The 25,360-nt window shown below is 36.9% G+C and overlaps 1 protein-coding gene across 50 annotated transcripts in view; it reads left to right on the forward strand.

Annotated features, from left to right (window-relative positions):
* The window catches only part of RIMS1 (regulating synaptic membrane exocytosis 1), a 327,910-nt gene that overhangs the window by 283,778 nt on the left and 18,772 nt on the right, over positions 1-25,360 (forward strand). The gene's annotated exons all lie outside the window — the stretch shown is intronic.

Here is a 25,360-nt window from a genome sequence, read left to right on the forward strand (position 1 = left end):
TAACAACTTTCTGTCTTGATCAATGAAAAATGTTTTGATATCTTAGCAGCTTTGTTTACTGGTAGGCAAGAAAATGCAAAGAGACACATATGGATATCAACAGCGGATAATGGTTTGGCTAAAAGCAGTTTTATACGTATAGGAAATTTCTTCGAGCGGATGGGCCGAGTGTGAATGGGGGAACTGAACTCTGAGCAAATGAATAGCAGTTATGTAACTCACATAAAAGGTTGTACCTGTAATGGTGAAAAAATATGTTTATAAAAACCACCTTTGATTTCTTAGTCAAGAATAAATCCTATATCTTTCCTTTAAAAACTACACTGGCAGTTGGGGTCAGTGATTTCAGATAAATTAGATGACAGCATGATGCTTCATTAGGAACATAGGACTTCCAACTCTTTATTGCGACTTCAGAAACCTTAAAAGCTTCATATCTGCATAGCCTGAAGGAAGAAAAGCTCATGCACAAAGATACAAAAGGAAAAAAAACAACTTTCGAAGTTCCTGTCCTGATCCTATTGAACCTTAGTGGACACTTTTGCTCATGTCTTCAGTGGAAGTAAGACCTGACCCTAAGGGTTCTTTCTTACTAAAAGAGAGAAGAGGAAAAGCTTCAGCCTAGTATAGAATGCACGCATATTGCAGCACTCTTCTCACATAGTCAGAGTAATGTAAACTAAGGTAAGTAACAATATTGTTTATTTATATAATCTGATAACTCACCTTTTTCCCCACGCTTTTACTGCCAGATGAGCCGTAGAAGTGATTCTTTCAAAATGTAAAGCTTGATCAATTTAGCAAGAAAAAAAATGTAATACCTTTCTACACTACTCATTTATTAATCTTAAGCCAGAAAGTGTATAATCATGCAGCTGGACCAAATGATAGATGTAGTAGGTGTACTTGAAGCTTAGAATTGTGATTAATATTGTGTTGCTCAAAAATGCACTCTGCCTGGGTATTAGACTAGAATATAAGTAGTTGCATAATAACATAGTAAGATGTTATTTTAGATGCATTGTAATCAATGACATTCTTTTCAAGTTATAAAAAGCATTATTGTATTATAGAAGTTATTTTATGTTCATCTTTACTTACGATGAAGAACAAAACATTTGGAAGCATTTTACAGTGTTTGTGGCTTGATCTGGCATTCCTTTCTGGCTTCTAAATCTCATTGAAATAGGAATTGCTGTGACAGAGCAAATCTTTGCTCCATCTTACTCAGTAGTTCAGCTCTGACAAAGAACCAGGGCTATATTCCTAAGAGGAAGGCACAGGAATCTACCAAACAGATGATGATTTGCCCTCCATGAGCTGTAACTCACTCTTCTCAGGGAAGTTGTTAATTAACTTAAAATCTGTACTTCTCAACATTATCTCTTTAAAGCTCAGATGTTCCTGTTCTCGGAGAAAGATACTATAGCTCTCCAGAGTAGGATTATGTATTATTCATTATTGTAAAACAGAGTTATGAATGATATTGACTCTGTGTTACTGTGGCTCAGGAAAATAGTACTATCTGTGGTTTAAGCAAAGCAAATAAAATGTAACATGTTTTATCAATTACTATTTTTTTAGTTAAATTATGTCAGAAATCAGTGAGTTGAATTAATACATCTTTTAGAACACTATGCACATGAGACCTGATAGGTTTTCTAAAGAAAATCCATTTTTGGAAGCCAAATACTCATGTCCTAAATCAGGGACCCACTTTCCTTCCTTCTGTAGTGTACAAGAGGGGAGGAGAAATCTGAAAATATTTAATTCATGTTAATGTGTTTTGTCTAAGTAGCCTAATTGTGTATCCACTACTGAGACTGTTTTAAACAAAAAAATCTGTTTTGACAGTATAATATAAATGAGGTCCTTAAAATGGATTATGTGAAAATTGGTTCTAATATCCAAATTTCAAAGGTTTAAAAGCAGCATGGAGGTGTATGGTCCTCCAAAAAGTGGTGATAGTTATTAAATTCTGCTACAGATCTTCAGTAACTGAAGGTGTGCTATTGACACAGAGCATGTAATTTAAAGGAAGTATAAAAAATACAGAAATGTATGTGTAGCCTCCATAGTTGGTCAGAATGGGTCAGTTTAATATTTTTTTCCTCTGACTTGCATGGTTGTAAGTCAGGTACACTGACTGAAAACTCAAAATGCAAGATCAGAAATAAAACAAAAGGCCAGATATTTCTTGAAAATTGGAAGTTCCATATTTTTGTGGAAATTGTAGATCTGAATTTCTAGTTCAAAATCAGTAGAATTAACTTCCATCTTGCTTTATTTCATCTGAAGAAATGGTCAATTAGTGCAGAATTCCACTTATTTTTGTACAATAGTTCTTGCTTTTAGTATACTGCACAGGTTTAGTCTTATACAAAAATAGAAGTGGTGTGTATGAAGCTGCTGCTAGGTATTTCTAAGAGAAATTTTCAATTGAAAACGGAGTGTCTGTATGTGACCCTCTACAGATATTATATTATAGTTTCCTGACCAACAAGTGACTGAGGGCAGGATTGATCATGCTACATTTATATTTGAGGTTCTCGGTTTGTTTTCAAATAGGTAAAAACTGCTGCCATGGGAGGAAAAAGTTTTTTTACGGAATTTATACCATAAATGGAGAAGTAATAATGCATTTCAAAGTGGATGGAGGTAATGGTAGGAGTATGAGTTCTGGAGAAAAGGAAAAGCTCAATCTTAGAGAAACAGAAATATCACCATCCCTGGGGACCTCTCAGTTCTCCTGGAACAGGCAGAGGGATGCCTTAAGACGGCATAAAGATTCCTCCCTTTTGCTTTCTAGCCCCTGGTCAGCAGAAGAGGGTTTAGAAAGGTCATCTATTAGTAGGAGAACAATTTCTTTTTATGTGCTAATGGTTCTTTGCAACCTTTCTGACACCACATCTTCACCATCTTGCTATCAAGAGATTTAGTGGTGTCACATTTCATATTCAGCCTGATGCAATTTCCTGCTGGGGCAGCAAGACAGATTTTTCTCTTTAAAGCAAATGGAGGATGGATGGCTGTGTTTTTGTTTGTTTTATTGCAGGACTTGGAAGATTTTCATTCTTTAGCCACTTCTAATGGAGGCCAACTTTTCTGTCAAAAGCACTGAAAGTAAGAGTTTTAAAGGAATTACAAAATAATGTGGGAATGATAACCAGTACAGACAGAGAGACTGAAAATGTCAGTTTTGAGATAAATATTAACAAAACCGCCAGAGATGCAACAGGTCAGCCTTCTGAGACATGGGCTGTATTTTCTCTGAATATGAGTTCTTTGAGACTAAATTTATTTTCCAAGGTACTCAACACCATTAAAGTCCGTATTCTGAGTAGTTTTGCTCTGACAGTGCTTGAGAAGTGTTAGTGATCTCAGATAAGACAAAGGTAACACTTTGCCTGGGATATTGTATATTGTTGCCATTATTGGCTCCAAACAAATGAGATCGGAAGAGGTGCAGAGATGCAGAGCTAAGGGAGCTTGTCCAGTCTGTCATTGCACTGACAGCAAGTCATTTTCCTTGCCATGTTTATGGTATAAACCATAAAGAGGTATTTCTACATAAGAACCAAAGTTATTTGCTGTCCATCGTCTGTTTGCAGAGTTTAACATCAACAGCTTGAAGTGAAGCCATTGGCATTAACATTTTAGAGAGAGGTTACGTAACACGTAGCTGAAATCAAGTATTGCCACAAGGTGAAAACAGAATGAAAAAAACTCTGATCGCTTACCTGCTTCTGTGAACAGGATATTTGGAAGGAATCTTTAATTGTCTGACTGCAACTGCTTCACTCAGGAAGCAACTGGCAACCTGAGCAAAACCACATAAGAATCTTAAAGCATATTTTCCTTTGTAAAAACTGCACTTTCCCTCACATGGAATTCCCTGCTACAGTGTACTTTCCATAATTTCCTGAAAAATTCCTGTTAAAAGAAGAGTCTTTCTCTATGTTCTTTTGAATTAAATTCTAAAATCCTGGTTTCAGAAAAGATACCATCATCTAAGTGAGGAAATTGTCATTGAGTAGTGAAGTCCTGGTACTCTTGTACTCCACAGTATACCTGTGCTCCCTTTAGCTTTAAGAACTTCTTCTGTTTCTCTGCCCCATATTTCACCTTCTAAGACTGATCATAAGAAGGCTTTCTCTCATGGTTTTGTTGATTGACTGGCATTTAGGTAGACATTTAGAAAAAATTACCCCATCCATTACACAAAATGCCCTCCAGTGATGGAGAATATGATGGTTCACTGGATGGATTTAGTGACTTAGCAAGCACCAATATGCTGTGGTAAAAATAACACCGACTGGGAATCATGTAAATTAAATAGAGTAGAGCAATCGTCCGGCCTCAGAGCTACATCATGTGTGAGTAAACATTACTAGAAAGGAAAAAAATCTCATTTTTTCACTTTAGCCATCTTTGTTTGGTAATGCCAGCAGGGATAATTTTCTGTCCATCCTTGCAGTGATTTTATAATGCAACAAGAGATTTCGTACAGGTCCAGATAGTGCAGACAGATAAAGCAGATAATAAATCAGAAACAAAGTATGCTGGAGGGTGGAGGCTTTGGGGATAAGGGGGGTTGTTTGTTGTCTTTTTGGAGAAAGCCATTGCTTTTTCCCTTAGCCTGGGGAAATAATTTTGTTACTTTGTTACAAGGGTAGTGACAACCTTTTGCTGTGGTCAGGCTTTTCTTTTTTCCATATATTGTTTTGATTGATTTAGTCCCAATTATAAATAATGTCAAGGATGCATTTCTAAGCACTTTTCTTTTACCTCATAACTTCTGAGTTTATTTTTTTACTACTGTAATGAAAGAAATTGTGCTTCTGTAAAAAAATTACATTTATTTGATAAGAAAGCTGATTGCTAGATAAAAGTTCAAAAGTCTTCTTTATCTGGACTTTAATAAACCTATTACTATGAGACTGGATGTAAAGCATGGAGATTATTAAGGAATACTGGATATCAGGAAGAAGCTATTTAGGAGGGAAGCATCAACTGGTTTTATCAAAACAAGAGCCAGAGAGTGCTTACTGGTTGAGTTTCTAAGACAAACAACACTGTTTCTGAGAAAAAAAAAACTATATTTGCTCAATGAGAGGTAGAGTGTATGCTCCTAGAATATGCTGATAATACTGATTTGGAAAGTATGTCAATTCCAGGTGAGATAGAGGAAGGACTGATGAACTTGATGACCAGAAAAATAGAATTCTGATAAAATGTGATTATGCAGACTGCAGGGTCATTCCTTTCTGAATGACTAATGGAGATTTCCAGATGCAATCTGAGAGCTCTGTCATCTAGAAAAAGCGGGAAGAGGGAGGAAGACACGGGTATAATAAACATCACAGGATGAATGTACGCTGTGTGTAAGATCTGGCTGAGGGAAAGGCAAATGCTGTCCTGGTTGCATCAGGCAAGGTGGTTCCTTGGAGAGCTAAGAAAATGTTAATATCATTGAATGAGCGCAACTGACAGCTTATCTGGAATAATGGACACTCAGCATTCGAGAAACTGAATGTTTGTGGGAATCAAGACCTTGAGGAATGATTTATTGTCTGATTTGTTCATGCTATAGAAATGAAGGTTGAACAGAGATATGATTGTTCTGTTAGAATTGAATGAGAGTAAGCAACAAAAATGCAGAAGAATTTTTGAAGCTCAAGGGCAACACCATCGGAAACTGTAGTGTAAGAACAAACGAGTATAAATTAGTTATGAATAAATTTTGCATTTATCTTGAAATTACAATAAAATTTTTAACAGTCACAACACAGAGAGAGGTATCTTAAACTTCTCAAAGCATTTAGCACACTAGGGATGGAACAGCCCTTTATTTGTTTCTTATAATATCCCATTGATATTTTCATAGATTTTCTTTTCTTATATTGTTCTTTTGCATTGGCATCTCCTGTTCAGCCAGACGAAATGCTACAAGATCACAGATTTTCTAATGGTAGATTCAGAAAATTGTCTTGGAAGTCAGAATTACCGTAAGTTTTACAGCTATACAGTTACCCACAGGTTTAGTTTAGTCTTCTGTAGATCACTTGTTGTTCACCATGTTGTAGAGGAATATTTCGAAGTATTTGCTTGCATTGGGCTTTTATCTTGGCAAGAGCACTTAGCTTTTACACAAGAGCTTCCTTACCTACAGATGCTTACGTTTTGTTTTCTTAACGCGGCACACTTTGCAGATGTTTTCCTTAACATTACACTGTGTGTACTTCGTTAACTTTCTGCAGCCTAGCTAAAATGCAGCTCACTCATTAGCCTTTTTTGGCTGTTCAGTATTATCTCTGTGAGAGTCTTTCCTATCCGGGTTGTTATTTTTCTCGGGGCAGGCCGTTAGAGCTTGCTTTGCATAGCTGCGGTGATCTATGAGGACAGTGCCTCTGCTGCACAAAAAGAAGAATGAAAGGAGGTTGACATTATGATGTATTTCTTTCATTTGCCAATCTAAAAAAAAGTCTGTAGTGCAGCAGCAGGAATGGTAATGGTGCCTTAGGGATGGTGACAGAATCTGGGCTCCAAACCTGACACACTGGTAGCAAAGGCCTCCCCCATGAACCCAGCAAAAGCTTTATACCTGTCCTGCAGGCACCCAAGTGTTTCTGCAGCAGCAGAGAAGAGATGAACAAATGGATGAAGAATAATATCAAAAAAAAAAAAAACCCACCTGATTATTTTTGTAAGAGGAACTCTTTGTTCTAGTAATGATAATTAATTCTTTGAAACTTCTGAGCAAATGTAAGCATGTTCTCTTTTATTTACTGTTGCCGTCTAGCTGAGGAATTCACTACCCTTAAGAGAAACATAATTCGGTTCCAGTTACTCATCTTCCAAAAGATTTCCTAATAAGGGCTAGTATTTTCAAACAAAGTCCGGCTGCTCTGTTGAGTTAGTGTTGCATGTGGCTCTCTTCCTTTTCTCTGAAATATAAATTTTAACTTTGTCTCCTGTTATGTAGTTGTTTATTTGTACTCAAAAGTATTAATTCACTTTTCTGTCTGTTTGCAATTCATCCCTAGATTTTTTAACAGAGATATTACTGCAGTAATAACTGTACTTTTGGCTCAATTCAATATCTAAGTAGTGTGGGGTTTAGGAGAATTAATTCCTTTCCAAAAGTATAATCTGTATTTTAGCTAAGCTATAACATATATGTCTTGTAAAACTATAATTTCACAATATGACAAATGCATTTAATAAGCGCAGCTTCATTGTTATGTTTCTATTGTATCTTTTATGTAATGCTTTATAGAAAGACCTACTGATAATTCTGACTGCATATAAGTGAGCTTTGTTTAAAGAGGATTTTTACTTTTTCATCTGATTCACACTGCACTTACAGGTTTTCACTTTGTGCAAGTAAGACACTAAGTTGAAATAATATCAAAATTGTGACAGAAAAAGGAAATAGAGCAGTGCCAAAGTACTATAGAGGAAAAAAGTCTGCTATCTTCACATTAGACATTTCCAGATAAATGCCTGTCTGTAAAAGAACATCAGCCTTAAACTTGATTTTGTTTTACTCTTCATATATTTCTTGCCTGATCGGGTCCACAGTTTTTACTTTCTGTAACTTGTAGGATATTGTAGGAAGGCTTGAAGTGCTTATAAGCACCTAGAGGAGAAATAATCTCATTCTGTGACACAGGAATGAATTTCTGTCTCACAGAAGAATAGAGGCCCTTTGTTTAGAGTCAGATGATGTAGCTTAATTATGATAGACCTGGAATTATTTTTCTTTCCTTTCCAAAGCAGTTCTTTTCTTAGCTAGCATAAACTTTGATTTTCATTTGAATGAGGTAGTCTCTTCAGCATGATATAACTCATTCAGATTTTAAGTATTGTTTTGGGAGCTCAGTCTATCTAGGCTAAAACTGGGAAAAATAGAAAGAGCTGGATCTGCAGTACTTCCTTCACAGGGTTGTTCCAAGTGTTTCGATGAACTTTGTGGCAGAACTGACTTGTTGTACATGATGAGCAGCTCAAATGGCTGATCAAGGCTCTGTTAATGTCAGCATTTTTTCTGGAATTTTGCAGATTTTCACATTATGGCCTTTTCCCTGATACTTTTGCTAGATGTAACACAGAGTTACAAAGAGAAGATTGAAATATTTCATAGAAAGAGAAATTTTGAAATCTAGCCAATACATAGTAGTATCTCTATGTTTTGGACCAGTTCTCATGTAACTGAAGAATTGACAATAACTTAAACATAGTTTTAAAACTTCTTCCAAGCAAATACACAACTGAAATTTTCTTAGCACTTTTTTCTTTTACAGATGACCTTTAATATTTTGCTTTCTTGCTTGTGGGTCTTTGACTCTAAATATGGGTGGAGGATCTTCTTTGATTCTGGCACAATATTTCAGATATGAATATCATATCTCTAAATCCACTAGGGGCAAGAAATGATTTAATTCTGGATCTTTTAGAAAATAAACCTCATCTTTTTTACATCTTGATTTTTTTTTTTTATAAAACATTTATAAAAGTGTGCGGTAATCATACATTTAATGATAAAATACCTGTGGACTCAGTTTAAAAAAAAAATTGCATTTAAGTGAATACAAAGAAGTATTAGATACAGAAACACTATTTCAATGTTATTTAGTGCTTTTAAATGTGAACATGAACATGACCTTTAAGGGCTTTTTCAGTAATTTTTTTGGCTAGGAATAGAACTGTTAGCAAAAGAATCCATATAAAAAGCTATAAACCTAACATCAAACAAAAAGGAGGATCAACAGGTGTTTTTAAGGAATTCTCAAGTATAATAATTGTAATTATGATACTTATGATTATGATAATAATACAAAAAATTGTTAGGTTTACTGCGGCTGGTAACGTTAATGTATTTATGAAAAAAACATCTATAAAGTAACTAACAGAGTCTGTGGTACAGATAATGGCCTCTAGAATTGCAAAACTCAGTACAATTATGAAAAAGTGTCCACGGGATTTTTTAAAAAGTAATTTCCAAGTTTTTTGGCAAGTCTTTAAGTTGGATGAAAAATTATTTCAAATCTAACACCTTATGATGCTCATCTTGAAAGGACACAATTCAGCTTGAGTATTTCCTTAGCTATGAATAATTCAGCTAGCTGAGACCCAGACAAGAGCAGCATTGCAGGACAGGAGAGGACTCATGACAAGGACAGTCACTGGCCTTGTTCCCACATGCATCAGTCTGGCAGCGTGTCTGCCAACCAAGGCTATTGGCCAGTCCAATGTTGACTTTGTTTCCAAGAAGAGAAGAGTAATAGTCTAATGTAAACAGCGTGACAAAGGAATTTGATCTCTGATTGTATAACATTTATTGCCTAGAGTCCTCTCCATACTTTAGATGCCATATAAATTAAATTAACATAAGTAATAACTACTTAGGCAAGTCCTAAAATAGAACAAAGATAGAAGAGATGAAAGTGGGCACATAGTATTACTTGCTAGTCCAAGCTTCCTTCCTGCCAAACAATCTAATACACAAAGAGAAGGAAAGAAAACAGATTGAGACACCCAAAGAATTTCTGCTTCTTTAGTACAAATCTTGGCTCTTCAGTGGCACTTCATGTGTAAATGGAAATGACTGATCTCTGTGCCTGTGAATGATTTTCATCAAAACGTACCAAATATGAGTTCTTTTTAAGGAAATCAATCAGAGACTAGTGAGAATTTAAGAGAGATTTCTATTTTCATATACTTTTTAATTTTTACACAATATTTTTATTTTCCTTTGTACATGTACTGGTCTTTCGAGTGTTGAAATTACACTTTAGGTGATTTCTAGCCACTACATTTCATTACCCAGTTTATTGTGTCTGCTAAATTTTCTTCAAACTGCCGAGAAAAGGTAAAGAAAATAAACAACCCAGGATTTTAGAGGTGCTGGGATCTCTAAGTCAGTAGCATGTTGTCTTAGTGTGAATATTTTTATCAACTGTTTACTGTTTTATCAGCAGTTTGTTGTGTCAACTTTTTTTAGATTGATGTGTGTGATTTTTAGAATGTGTTTTTCGTGTAACTTCCAAAAGGTGACCAATAGTTTGAAATATTGTTTGTTTAAATCTGTATTGATTTCTATTGTGTTGTTAGGTGCTCTGTATATCAGTTATTTGCTATAACTTAGAATAAGGCATGAAAATACTGTGCAATATTGAAGTTGAATTACCATTTCCTGTAATACAGACCTCAATATAGTTACTTACTTAGACCTCAGTAGACAGTACCTATTGCCTGTATATACCCTCAGGTCTCTGTTGGAAGTCTCATCCCTGAACTTGCTTGAATTTACTGAAATTTGACAATCTGTTTAGATTTTCAGATGGAAGTCTACAAATATTTAACTGTAGTGTCATAGACTTAAGACATTCAAAGAACCAGAAGAGTAAACTACATTATTTTTTTGGATGATCTGTTGTGTGTTTATCCTCATAAGTTACCTGAGAATAGCTTTGAAATGACTTAGTATTTGTAAAACTCCTTGATACTCACAGACAGACACTCATATATAGCTTATTTCATTTAACCATGTAGTCATTTTTCACACTGCAAAAAACTCAGTTTCTGGTGCCTTATAGCTTCAAAAGCATTGCTTTGCAAGAAATCTGAGAAATCAGATGTTCTTCTTCTGGGAAGCTCTAAATGTCTGGCAATCTCAGCAGAAATTCCCTGCATGATGGAATTTCGACCAATCAGAATTGCGTGTGCATTCCTGCTAGGTTCTGAAAAATGCAAGATTTGATATTACTGAAGAAGGAAGCCAAGACAGAAGAGTCTGTATCAAGAAGGCAATGTGAGATACTGCCTCTCCACACTGTTGGTGATGAGAGGAGAAACCTGCTTCATGCTCCTTTGAGCACTCTTGCTGCCTCCTCTCCAATTTCCTCGTGACTTACAGCTCCTGATTACTGTAAGACAAAAAAGCATTACTTTGCTTCTGTGATTTGTGAAGCATGGAGGTTTCATGGTTAGATAAGATAAGGTGCTGCCCAAAACAGCCACCCCCAGCTTCTGGTTTTGAAGTTTGGGTTAACTGGGTAACTTACATCAATTTTAAATGGTGCTTGTAAATTCTCAGTGCGAAACAGTATCAAAATTTGGTTGGTTGGTGTTTTAATGGTGGCTTTCATGTCTTTGAGATAAAACCCAGTGTCTTGAGAATCCATTTATTTGTAATGACTTCTCTGGTCTCAGTAGAGAACTTGTCAGATTGACAAGTTATCTTAACATAGGTACGCTCAAATGGATTTCCTGTTTATAAGGCAAGTTAAAATAGCAGAAAAGCTCTTCCAGGGAGGAATCTCAGGGTGCTGTTTTGATTAGTTTTGCTTTCACACGGCTGTTGATGTCTTTATTTATAGCTCTCCCGTCTGATTAGATTTGATGGTGCAAAGTGTTCTCTCAGAGCATGGCCAGACTGAAACACTGATTTAGGTATAGATGTGACCTAGGATTTATGTACAAAAGTAAATCAGTTTGGCTCATCACTCTCCCTTTGAAAATTATCCTACTAACCATCTTTTCTCCTGCCTGGGCAGCTCTTCTCTAGAGTTCATGGTCAGGGCAGGGTTGTGGGGAAGGGGGTGGTTCTTTAACAAGACTCATCTGCTTTCTTCAGTCTGGACTCCAAAGTGACTAAAACGTTAATAGAGGGAGATGTTGAAGAAGCACTGAAAACAAGCTCCAGGTTAAATACACAGTAGGATTGACTTGTTATATTACATTACTCTGTTAAGTTTAGTATTCATTGACAGCAAAGGAATAATTTACCAGGAAAACATTTTGAGGAAGACAGTTGTTAAGAATCAGTGTTAAGAATCAGGTTCTTCTGCCTAGGTAGGGGTACTTCACAGCTCTATGAATTGGTCACACATAGGATCTGGTTAATCTGGTAACCATACTCTCTCTCAGAAGTCTCAGTAACGACCCTTTTGAGGCGCATGCACTCCAGGAGTGCTGGGTGTGACAGAACTGAGTTACATTTGTGTTGTGCTGATTTCTCCTCTGATGTGAAAAAACGTACAGCTCCAGCAACAAGCTCATGTCATAGCAGAATAGAGTTATCATCTCTAGCATGTGTTGGAAAAGGCAAGTTTGATACGTTTGTGCAGGGAGTATAGAGCCAGGTGAGTATGTAGCTCTTAACAGCTGAACCATTGTCCTTGGCTGGGGAATCCAGGAGAAAAGGTGACTGAAACAATGACCAAGAAACTGTGATGGGTTTCAGCAGTCTACAGTTTTCCTTCATGCCTGGGCACAGACCTTTACCGTATACTTTGCTTGAAGCAGATAAACACATTTATGGCTAACTTGGGAACAATGGCAAGAGATTTGATGAGATCCCGAAGTTCCTCTTTTAGTCAAGGTTTAGGTTCCCCCAGTCAACCTCGCAGTGGTTTCTATTCCAAAGTTTGCCTGTGGCCGAAGTCCTGCGTCCTCTTGCATTTATTCTGGAGCATGTGTTTTTAAATATCTGACCGTGTTTCCCAAATATTCAGAAGAGTAACTTTTCCTAGTAAGCACCTCCAAACTGTAATAGGTTCCTGCAATACCACTTAAAACGTACTGACTTGGCCAGGGGAATACTCTGAGAGGGCAAAAAGCTCCTTTCTGGTTCTAGTCATTGTGGCTCAGAAACAAGTCTTACTGTGCAAATACTGGTGATTGGATATTTGGCACCATGGATTGTTTCATTTACGTGACACCATTCCGCTGCATGTGGCAGTTGCTTTTGTTGCTTTTCTTGCTGCGGTTAAAAAAAAAATGGTCAGAATAACTGTGTATTAATACGTATGTGTTAAATGTCCCTTAGGTAGCACCAGTGAGTGATTCACTCTCATCTGAGGTGGCCTTACCTCCATCCCTTTTCTCTGAGCCCAACCAGTTGCTCTCCTGAGTGATGCTAAGAAAATGCTGCCCAGCTGTCTTAGCTCGCGGCATTTTTATAAGGATACGATGTTGAAGGCAGTCAATAATGCGTAGGGTGAAGTTGCTAATAATATGGCCACCACACATTTTCTCATTGTGAAAGATCATTTACAAAATTTTACCAAATACAGATGAACTTCTCAAGGCTAAAAAAAAAAAACTTTGCTCACTGAAGCACAGCCTACACTCAGATATAATTATTTTCAGTATAAAATCTCACTGTTTTTCACCTTCGTAAAGCCCCATTACAAGTGGTACTGGAAATAGCAGGACTTCATTCAGGAGCATTCAAACTTGTTTCCAAAGTTCTGTCATAATCATCAATTTTTAGAAAACAGTTGTTTCTAAAACAATGCGTTTCACCATTGTACTACATTTCAAAATAGTTATTAAATCAGTATTTCAATAAGATAGTGATTGTTTTTATAAGTTTTATTGTTCTCTGGGGGTAAAATCCCATTTGACTGGAGGCTGGCTGATGTTATAGCCTTCTACAAGAAGGGTCAGAGAGAGGATCTAGGAAACTACAGGCTTGTCAGTCTGACCTCAGTGCCGGGGAAAGTCATGGAAGAGGTGATCTTGAGTGCTATCATGAAGCACATGCAAGAGAACCGGGTGATCAGGCCCAGTCAACATGGGTTCATGAAAGGCAGATCTTGCCAAACTAACCTGATCACCTTCTATGACAAAGTGACTTGACTACTGGATGAGGGAAAGGCTGTGGATGTGGTCTTCTTGGACATAAGTAAAGCCTTTGACACGGTTTCTCACAGCATTCTGCTTCAGAAACTGTCAGCCTCTGGCCTGGACAGGCGCACACTCTCCTGGGTTCAAAACTTGGGCCCAGAGAGCTGTGGTCAATGGAATTAACTCCAGCTGGAGGCCAGTTACAAGTGGAGTTCCCAGGGGTCCAGCCCTATTCAATGTCTCTATCAATGACTTGGATGAGGGGATCAAATGCACCCTAAGCATTTGTGGAGGACACTAAACCGGGTGGAAGTGTGGATCTGCTGGAGGGTAGGGAGGCTCCGCAAAGGGATCTGAACAGGCTGGACCGCTGGGCTGAGACCAATGGCATGAGGTTTAACAAGGCCAAATGCCGGGTCCTGCACTTGGGGCATAACAACCCTGTGCAGTGCTACAGACTAGGAGAAGTCTGGCTAGAAAGTTTGGTTGACAGCAACTGAACATGAGCCAGCAGTGTGCCCAGGTGGCCAAGAAGGCCAATGGCATCTTGGCTTGTATCTGAAACAGCGTGGCCAGCAGGTCCAGGGAGGTTATTCTCCCTCTGTACTTGGCACTGGTGAGACCGCACCTCAAACCCTGTGTTGAGTTTGGGCCCCTCACTACAAGAAGGATGTTGAGGCTTTGGAGCGTGTCCAAAGAAGAGCAATGAAGCTGGTGAAGGGTCTGTAGAACAAGTCTTATGAGGAGCGGCTGAGGGAGCTGGAGTTGTTTGGCCTTGAGAAGAGGCTTCTCCCAAGTGACAGGGGACAGGACGAGGGGGAATGGCCTCAAGCTGTGGCAGGGGATGTTCAGGCTGGACATCAGAAAAAATTTTTTCATGGAAAGGGCCATCAGGCACTGGGACAGGCTGCCCAGGGAGGTATTTAAAAGACAGGTAGATGAGGTGCTCAGGGACAAACTTTAGTGGTTGATAGGAATGGTTGTACTCCATGATCCTAGTGGTCTTTTCCAACCTAGTGATTCTATGATCTAGGATTCTATGATCCTTCATCTCCTGTAGGTGAATCCTGTAAGGTTTCCTGTTGCCCTACTTCCAAAGAGGATTGGTACACAGCAGAGTTTCCTGGCTAGGAAAGGTCTTACCTAAGAAATGACCCAACTGCTGAGCTACACTAAATAGACACTTTTGCTCTTGCAGGTAGGCATACAATAAGCAAACTGTGTCACAGCACCAGATTTGATCCTCTTCTTGCTGCATGGTAGCAAAATTTGAATTACAGATTCAGGCATGCATTTGGCAGTCTTACAATTAAATTGCCACTTTTTAAATAGAGTGTGCTTTTTCATTGGCATGACTGTCTTTTCTGATGCTATTTTTGTAGATCAGATAATGATCTTACTGAGATGGAGTAATTCTCTACCTTGTAAGCAGTTTCTCTCATTTGCTCTGCTGATTGCTCAGCATCCATAAGAACTGCAGGATTTGGTTGCAGATGTAAAGTCAGGGTTTTCTAAGTCTCTGTGTAAATGCTAATCAAGAGTTACATGTATGCATATGTCTATTTTATATTTTTGTATTAATTATTTGCATGAATGGAGCCATTAATGTGTTTATATAAAGGACATTGAGATTGTCAGCTTTGGAAGAAAAGTACTGCTATGAAAATACTTAAAGAAGTCCATTGGTTAATTGTTTTAAATGTGATCAAATCAGAAGAAATAAGGGAAGGCAGTTTTATGTCTGATGATCTCCTTGAATATGTTACCTTTTCTGATAAGTAAATGTCATCATCAAAACTAGAACCATGTTGAAATCTTCCCAGTCAGACTAAAATTTAATAACCATGTAGGTGGAAATGATGCAGTAATTGTAATTTTGTTGTAACTCTAATTAGTTGCGGTCTCAGCACAACTGTGATGATCCAAGCCTTCCTTACATAGTCATCAGTCACGCAGAGACTGTAATGACAGCATTGTCCTGTAATACCTTGTTTATGATGAATATGTAAGTATTTTCACTAATAATGTTCTTTCCTTTGGTGTACCATTGACAAAACTATTACTGTTTTTCTACAATGTGACACTGTCAAGTTTCTAAGAGCTGGGAATATCATAATTCTGTTAGTCTTCAAAGGGCATTTGGAGAACACAGCAAGCTGCACTGCGCTGTTATTCATCTGCTCCTGCCATGTGTTTGGTGCTGCTATAATGAGCAGCGAATATGCTCTCTTAGTTTTACTGGGGAGGTAACTTTTACACATTAATGCTTTTATTCATACTATGCTTTCTTACTATTGTATTGATATTACTTTTCACGTATAGTTGAAAATAATCTGTTGCTGAAAGAGAAAACATATTTGGGCAACATGAATTTCAGATGTGTTAAAAGAGAGGAAGAGAAACAGTGAGGCAAATCAAATTGTCAATGGATCAATTATTGGTCCCCAAAGGAGGGCTGAATGGTGTCCATCTAGGGTGATGGATATGACATATCCGGGCTTTCTTCTCATCTTTTACTGTTAGTCTCTGTTCACGGAGTACCCATTACTACAATATTGGCAGTAATTTCGACAGAAGCTGTGGATCAATCTTTTGCAAAAGAACTGAGAATTAAATGAGGATGCAAAATTGAGAAGTGAACCTTGATGCTTTGCATCACAGTGTGCCTTTTTCACTTAAAGACCTTCCTTCTTCCCACTAGTATGCTAGTCAGCATGTTACACACACAAGTAGTTTCTCTTTATGCATAAAATGTTCTCTCTGTTCATGGGATGTGCTTGTTTTTAAGAAATCAATTGCTCTTGAAAGCTTGGTGCTGAAAAATCCCATTGATTTCAAGGCATAATCATTTGGTAACCTGATAAGACTGTTCTGTAGAATAAATGAAAGACCTTTTGCAGATTGTTTTTTAGTGTTTGTTGTCTATATTTTTCTATGCGTACTTACAATGGCACTGTAGCAATCATTTTGCAGTCCCAACTGGAGAAAGAACTGCTATGGATACTATGTAAACATGTACTGTTGAACTTTCCTTTGTACTGCAATTTATTTTATGCGCTCTTAATTTCTGTTCTGACTTTTATAGTTCATCTCAGACCTCTTTAGTAGCAGCAGCGGTTCCTCGTTCTTTGTGTTGTTGGCAGCCATAGCCATTTCCCTTAAAGCATTTTACAAAGGAATAGTAAGTGCCATTGTCTCATTTTACTGAGGAGCAAACTCCAAGAGTGGAAGTGACCTACTGAAAATCTCACATTCTGCAGAAGAGCCAAGACTTCCTAAAGACTTATGACTGTAATTGCCAGATAAAAAAATATGTGTGACTGTTTAAAATACCCTGGAGCACATTATAAGAGATATAGTAATCTCATTGAAATATACTGGAAAAGAAACAACCCAGAGTGCCCACAGAGTGTGCATGTATGTATGTGAGAAAATCTGTGTAATCTTTAGTTAGGGGTATTGTTTTAAGCAAAGATTCCATGGGACCTTAAATGTCCATACATTAAAGCATGTACATATCACTTACATTAACAAGTTAAATAATGTTTACAATACAAACTAGGACGGCGTTAGCTTTCTTGAAATGAAAACCTGTGACCGAAAGTGATATAATGTTTGACGCCTACAACACATTATAGAAGGACTCAGCTCTGTGCTGCTGGGATATAATGTGCATCGCACATACAATCATTTTTAGCTTCATTTAGCATCTTCATTTCTTGTGTCCTCCTAGTAAGAATGTTCTCTGGGGGGAGGGATTTCAATTAAATACTCTACCAAGAAAGACTTTATTTAAAGATCAATACAATTGATTGTTCTCTGCAGTGTAAAATCAGCTAAATGAGCAAGTAGTGGTACCTGAATACTTGACATATTTTGATGGTATTAATATAAAAGATATGTTGACCACAAGCTGAGTCAGGACTTGACTGTAAGAAGATCCCTAAAATCTCTTAATCTGGTGAACTCAGTTGAACTGTGAAGAAATGCATAAGAAGTGAACAGCTCATTAACTGAACTAGAATCGTTATAAAGAGATTAATCCATCACTGGATAGCCTTGAAAATGTGTTTGTTTATACTCACATCCTGTTGACCATTCTTTCTGCTAATGCTTTGTACTTCGGATAATAGCATGGTGACATTTGTTATCTTACTTGATGGCACAGTGCTGAACTCCCTGTAACAAAATCTTTTTCTTCAGATTGCTAGTTTTTCTATCAAAATAACAGCCTATCACTGTCATAAGTTATCTTTACAAAATATCTGAAAATGTGGTTACCTGCCTTGCTGAATAGAATACTGCATGATAAGAGACCACTTAAGTGTATTGCAGGTGTTTTTCTTTCCCTTTGTGACTCTGAACAAAAGCAGATCAGAATTTCACCCTAATTCTGGGTTGGTGCTTTATTTATTATTGTGTTGTTGGGATGAATAGAACAGAACATATTATAGACTCATGGATCGTGAGTTATATTGAAAACATAACATTACTTTGTATAAACCATATCCTGGTAGCTATATAATTGTAATTATTTCAAATTATCAGGCAGCATTGTGCTGGAACAGGATTTTATGAGAAAGCTCATTTGAGCTTCTAAAGTGCCTTATTTTCCTCACCATGTTGAAATACCACATTGTCACATTACAAACATATTGGAAGTTTTATTCAAATATAATACGTTAAGTAACCAGATGAAGGTGAGGTCTGGTCCCATGTATGTTTCACAGGGAATTGTGTCATGGAGATTTACACATGATGAATGTGGATGTTGGTGAAAATTCAACATGCTTTTGTGAATAAGCATTTGAGACATCAATATGAATGAGTATGTAAGATCTAAAAGAACACTTCTTCCAGATATAGAGGAAAATGGAAGACTCAACAGGACCACGCACTTTGGATTTGTTTTAAAGAACCCATACTTTTGTGTTAGTTTGGTAATGTCAGTAAGTCTGCATAACCCAAAGTTCCTCTGAAAGTGACAGAAAGGTGTATAGAAAAGTTGAGGCCTTTAAAAAAGCTTTGTGCATCTTTTTCTTTCCCAGCTTGGCATAGACATAATACCGTCTTCAGAGAAAGACCACCACTGGACAATGGTGTCCTCTCAAGGGTTAGAAAGATTGCTTTTCCTTAAAAACTTCTGTGGGAGAAAACAAAGATTATTTGAAGAACTTTTCTTCCTATATATTGGAAGTTCTTGACTTGAGATAAATGCCTTCAATTTTCCTCTAGAATATGTTCTTTTTGTTAAAAAATTAAATACATATATTTAGTGCTGAGGAAAAAAGGAGATATTGTGCATATATATACTTTTGGAAACTGTGCAATCAGACACAATGTATGAAAGAATTATAAAGTAAAATAATTTTTAGATTTTAGTCATCTTTCAGCGCCATTGTCTCCTGTTGCCACTGAAATGCACATCAAAACTCAATTCAAAAGAAACTGTAGATTGTCTTCCTCACTAATGGATAGGATAAATCCTGTGACTTCAGTCTACTTTTCAAAAATATCCTGTTTCTAATACCTGACGTGCTGGTTTTGATATATTTCCTAGTCTAAAGGTGATATATTTAATAAGATATAATCATTATTTCAAGGCTGTGAAATACTTATTATATGATATATGTTATTTAAGCATATTATTCACTTCTATGTTCTTTCTTGTTCAGCCATAGGTATAGCATCTAACTTATCAAGTAGCTTCCCAAACATTTTCTTCCGTGATATTTGCATGCTTTTGATGTCACCAATCATTATGGGGTTTTTAGAAGCCACCTGTCAATTTTATTATGTTCATCCAATCTTTTCTTAATCAGGAAAACAGTAATATCATTTCTATATAAATGAGCTGGGGGGGTGTTGCACATTTTATTGTTTCTTGTTTTATCACCAGTATTCTATCATGTTAGATTCTGACTATAATAACAAAATTGCATGTTTTCGTGACGAATATTTAATGATCACAGAGTAAAATCATGATTTGATCTGAAGTTTTACCTTGTGTGAATTTGATTCATATTGTATATGGCAATATTTTTTTTCTGGGCATATATTGTGTTTAATCCTTATTTTGACAATGTAATACTTGCATAGAATTTACGTGTCTTATTTTTGACTACTCTTTAACTGTTCGTTGCTGTTTTCATAGCAGCCTGTACTCAATAACAGCTAACCTCTCACAGTGTGAACACACCCTAAAAGCAGCACTCTCACTAATGATCACAGTAATCCTGAGCAGCAAATAGAGCTTTATCTGTCAGTTCCAAGAAAAAAAATACTATCTGAAATAATTTGTGTAATATAGAGATAATAAGAGATTAGTGCATCTGCTCCAAAGAGCCTGACCTTCAAACCATTAGTTCTGCAAGACTCAAGCACCATGGTATAATCCTGCTATGAAAGGCAAGTTTGTTTTACTTTCATATTTTATGATCTTCATCCATGAGCTAGTATTTATTGAAATCCCTGGAAAGAGGTAGTACTGCTTGGCTTGCGTTATTCTATGCTTAGAAAGAGACAAAAATTACTGTAAAAGGCAAGTTTCTATTTAACCAATAATAAGCCGAGGAATGTGTAAATAACGCTCATTTATTATATTTTAATTTTGTGCTGTATACTCTGGGGAACCATCTTCCTGTATACTAACTGCAAGTAAATTAGTGTCTTGAAATTTGTGGTTCAGACTGGCTGATTGATGATTGTAGATTTTTGTATTTGTTTTTTCGACATAGATTTGAAATCTTTCCTTCACATCAAGCTGTTTGGTTTTATGCTACTCTTTCTCATATTCTTCAGTGCCAATGTTCATATGCAATTTTTTCTTTTCCAATTTATTTTAAAATGATAGTCATCTCTTCATCTGTGATAGGTTTTTCAGTGCCCTCTGTATCAAAACAGCAAGAAAATTTAATGCTAAATCTTTAGGATAATATAGAAAGAGGAAAATGGCCTTTTAAATAGTTCAAAAGTATTGGAATTAGCCTCATATTGTACCGTAATGTCCGTAATTAAGATACGTGGAGCAAATTTTGCGGATATTGTATTATTTCAAGGAAAGTGCATGCAATCAATGGACTTAGTACTATCCCTGCACAGTTGCATTATAAAGCTGTAGTTCAAGTAAACCTGTGATTTAGTTGGCACAGCAGTTTGGGAGTGTTTTCACTGTAGTGATAACTAAAAGTTTGCGAGGAGTTGTTTTTTTTTTTATTTAAAGAGAGGCTGTATTAGCACTAATTCATTTTCCTTTTCCATCTTATCCTGCTGTATATTTGAAAGGGCTTTAAAATTTGGGAAACCCTTCCCATCTGCTTAAAAGTATTGGCTGAAATTCAGATGCTCTCAAGTATTCCATTAGAAGATATGACTAATTCTCCCTTGTGCTTTGATTTTTTGTAGCTTTCTATAATATTTGTAGCAGGTTAATTATACGAGAAATCTATTATCACTCAAGCAAACAGTTGCAATAATGAAATCATGCTTTGTAACGAAGTTGGCATAATTTATGAGAGAAAATACAGAACAACTTTTCCTCTATCAGTATGTTTTCTGCCTGCTGCCTGTTGACCACTGCTTTTGAGAAAGGCAAAGCCTTTCTAAGCCAGCTTTGCAACCCAGAAGAGAGTTGAGGAGACTCAGGAATGCTGAGGAGAATGAGAAAAGGGTAGCCATACAGCCCTGTAAAAATAACCTGAATCCATTTTTAATGGCAAAAGGGAAGGTGTTACAGAAAATTCTCCTCCCTCACATCTCTCCCTACCTTGCACAGTAATCAAAGCAACATTGTTTTGTGCTGATGTCTGCCCATGGCATGGTTGAACCTTTACAAATTGTCAGTAGAGTTATCCTCAATGCATATTTGATAATGGATATGAACCAGCAATATTGCATTCAAACCTTACAATTCGGTAGCAGAGCTATGCCTCAGCATTCATTTGGGCAGTTTGGCTGAACATTCTGTCTTTATATGAGTCTTCGTGTACAGTTGTCCACTTTCAATAATATAAACACAAAGGGAACAATTAAATCTTACAGTTACGTGGTGTTTATCTAGCACAGACCCACTGTCCAAGCCTGTAGGTATTTTTACATACTTACTGCTGTAACTAATGTAAACTACTTTGAACAAACAACTATTATAGAACGGAAACATTTAGTGACTGTCTTACTCACTACTTACCTACCTTAACTATGACTATGGATAAAAAGCTGGATAAATAGATAAAATTTGCACCACAATCATCATTAAGCAGATTTGCACTGGGCAAAAGAGGGAGCCTCTCCTGAGTTTTTAGCCTCCCTTCTGGCAGCTGTTACCTGGGCTGACCTCAAATGTGAGTAGGGTAGGGTATGTCATTGCAACACATCTGGCTTGGGACTTTACATAGTCGCATTCAGAACTGCATTCAAAAGTAATGCAAAAGAAATTCAAAAGCAGAGTGTTCCTTAACAGAGGTGCTTTGGCTCAAGGAAAGCACAGCTGAATTTTACTGTAGCTGAAGCTTCGGTGGGATCACTGATGGTGGTACACCATCGCTGATGGTGATACAGGGTACACCAGTGTAAACAACACTGCAAAGGCAACATGCAAATTTGTGTTTAGGAATGTAGAAAGTTTGAGTGAAAGTTTGTTTTAGGGTGCAGTACTTTGAAGGCTGTCCAGAAAAATTTATTCTGTAGAGAGTCTGAGGCTAATATTTCAAGAGGCAGAGGAGGTCAAATTTGCCGATCAAAGAACCTGAGTGGGAAGGAACTTCTGTACACTTGACATAAGTGCAGTGCTTTGTGTAAAACTGCTCAACATGGCAGCCTGATCTCAGAACTCTTCCACGTGCAAGCTGAAGGCATGTCTTGGAAGGGCAGCGTGCACGCATCAGCAGCTACCAACATCAGCATTTCATTCCTACCATGGCATTGTACTGATCTTTCAAAAAAACCCTTTCCATTTAATTGTATTATGCTTTTTAATTTTTTTTTTAACCATACATCACGAGAGATTTAAGTACCATATGATTTTGCATAAAGGTGGTAAACCTTTTCGTGGTGTTCTGAGCATCATTTCTAAATCCTTACTGCAGAGCAAGAAGATAAAAATTACTATAAACTGTTGCACTATATAGGAAATCTGTGCCAATGCAATGAGAATAGATGGACATTTCTGCATAAGTGTGACGTGAGACATACTGCATCTCTGCTGGAAAGGATTTTGAATTTGTTAGTCACTAATACAGTATTTGCAATCATAAGTCCTGTTATGTTTATTTGCTGAAACATGACGTATCATTTGTGGTATTTTTCTTATTAAACATTTTATGGTACTTTAAATAATGAGAACTTCATCGTAACTTGAAGATCCACTGTAGAGAAATTTATTTCATTTACGTTTTTTGTTTCCTATTATAATGCTTTTTGGGCAATGAAGCTGGTGATGGGTCTGGAGCACAAGTCTAATAAGCAGTGGCCAAGGGAACTGGGGTTGTTTAGGCTGGAGAAAAAGAGACTGAGAGGAGACTTTACCGCCCTCTACATTGGAACAGTTGGAGGGTTAGGGTTGAGTCATCACTCAACCACTGGAGGTATTTAAAAGACATATAGATGTGGTGCTTAGGGGACATGGTTTATTGGTGGCATTGGCAGTGTTAGGCTATGGGTAGGACTCAATGATATTGAAGGTCTTTTCTTTCCCAACCTAACCGATTCTGTAATTCTATGCTTCTGTGAAATACTTTTCTTCTTTTTGCTTGACAAGTGTTGAGTCATTTTCTTTCTCCTTTCTATCTTTAATCAACCTGATATACAAATTCACTATGCACAGTAAGTCGTATACCCCCTTTCTTTCCAAAAGGGAGTGAGAGAAAGCACATCACTCCCTGCAATACTTGAGTGGCAAGTTGATAAAGACATTTTAAATTAATTGATTCTTAACCAGATGCAAGAGAAAAGTTTTCATTTTTCGAAGCGAGTATCAGAAAAAGAGAACAATTTGACATGGAAACAACCATATGGCAAAGTCTGTTTCCTCAAAATGAAGTTTAAAGATTAAAGGAGCAATTCAGTGATGTTCTGTTCTTCAAATGCACTTGGGCACTTAGGAGGCAGTGAAACTTTAACTCTGGCAGGTTCAAGTCCCTCTAAAAGAGTAACATCATTAGTAACTTTTCTACAGTGTAACTGTAATTTTGTATTTAATGGTAATGTAATGGTTTCTTAGCTTTCCAGTCTTACAGGTGATTTTTGTACAAAAATTCACACAGAATGAGTCAAAATCACTAGGATGGAGAAGTGTCTTTCTGGGTTTATCTGACTCTCCTCATCCAGTTCTGAGCAGCAGCTTTAAAAAAATGCATCAGCCAAGGCTGCCAAGAATATTTTGTGTTATCACTAGAAAATACACTGCTGACTGAATTTTTTAACCTTTCCACAATATATTATGAAGTGCTAGCTGGCAGGTAGTTCAGTACTTTTTTCACTGCAAGGCCCTATAATGTAATCACAGTTGTAAAAGGAACTTGTGAGTGAAGCAACTTGATCATTCCTCGCAGTGCTGCGGTGCCAAGTGGTTACAGGAGAACGAAGGAGAGCGAACAGCAGGACCCCAGAGATTTATTCTACCCAGAAACAGCACGAGATATTTAAACAAAGGTGAAGCTACTTCAAGTGCTGGCTGCTTGCTAAGGATTATATCATAGCCCATGTTTAATTTTGCTTAAACCAGAGGTAAGCCTGTACTTTCTGTGTGTTACTCTGATGAGCCTACCTATTAGTCTGATTTAGCAGTGCCTGTTAGTCTGGGGTTGTGACTTTGCAATGCTAAGCTGCACTAAGGAAAAACCTGTGTCAGTGTGATACTCCCTTGATCTGATACGCTAGAAATTATCTATAAAGGTAGGTAAGTAATATTTTTAAAGGGAAGTGCAATACCTACCTGGAAGTGCTGGCAGGGCTAAAATAAAACTTGAAGGGCTTGAAAGTTGCAGTCCAAACAAATCAAAATACAGAAAAAGTACAGAATATTGAGATAAATTAGCAGGAAGATAGTTGTTGTGGGAAAAAGGAGAAGGCTATTTCTGAAGCTGTAATGTCTCTGATTAGTATGCTGTGTCATTGAATTGGGGCTGAGTTATTGCTCAGAAACTTTTCAGCTGTACAAAAAAGCATGTAACACCTTTTTACTAGAATTTACATTGGCACCAGTGGTTTTGACAGTGTTTCAATTTACAGTTTTTATGGAAATTATTAAAAGAATTAGACTTTGGGTTGCCGTTATGTAGCTCACAAAGCTCTCAGAAAATTTTTGAAAGATACATAGCAATACTAAGTTTGATTATTGGTGATGTCTTACAAATTGTATTGTTGGTGATATGATCTTGAAAAGATGGTCTCTTAGTAATCATACTGTCCTTTTATGGGTTTGATAATAAGTATTGAAGTTTTTGTAGTTGTGAAGATTCTTATTTTTAAAAGTCTCAGATTTCTAAAACTTATATCTGCCTATAACCAAAAAGGCTTTCATGCAGTTACTTAAATATGTTTACATTCTTAAAGAAATAAAATGTTTTGTTAGTTTATCTGTAGAATCTCTTCTACTTTCTTCTGCATTACAATTTTGTTTTCCCCTCCTGTATTAACCGGCAGCTGTGTCCCAGCATCCTTTCAGTTGACAAATGTTATCTCTGTACCATATGTCAGTTATTTTCTAAGGACTGCCTGGTAATAA

This window comes from Cuculus canorus, chromosome 3 (genome assembly GCF_017976375.1).
Source record: "Cuculus canorus isolate bCucCan1 chromosome 3, bCucCan1.pri, whole genome shotgun sequence".
NCBI classification, from domain to species: Eukaryota; Metazoa; Chordata; class Aves; order Cuculiformes; family Cuculidae; genus Cuculus; species Cuculus canorus.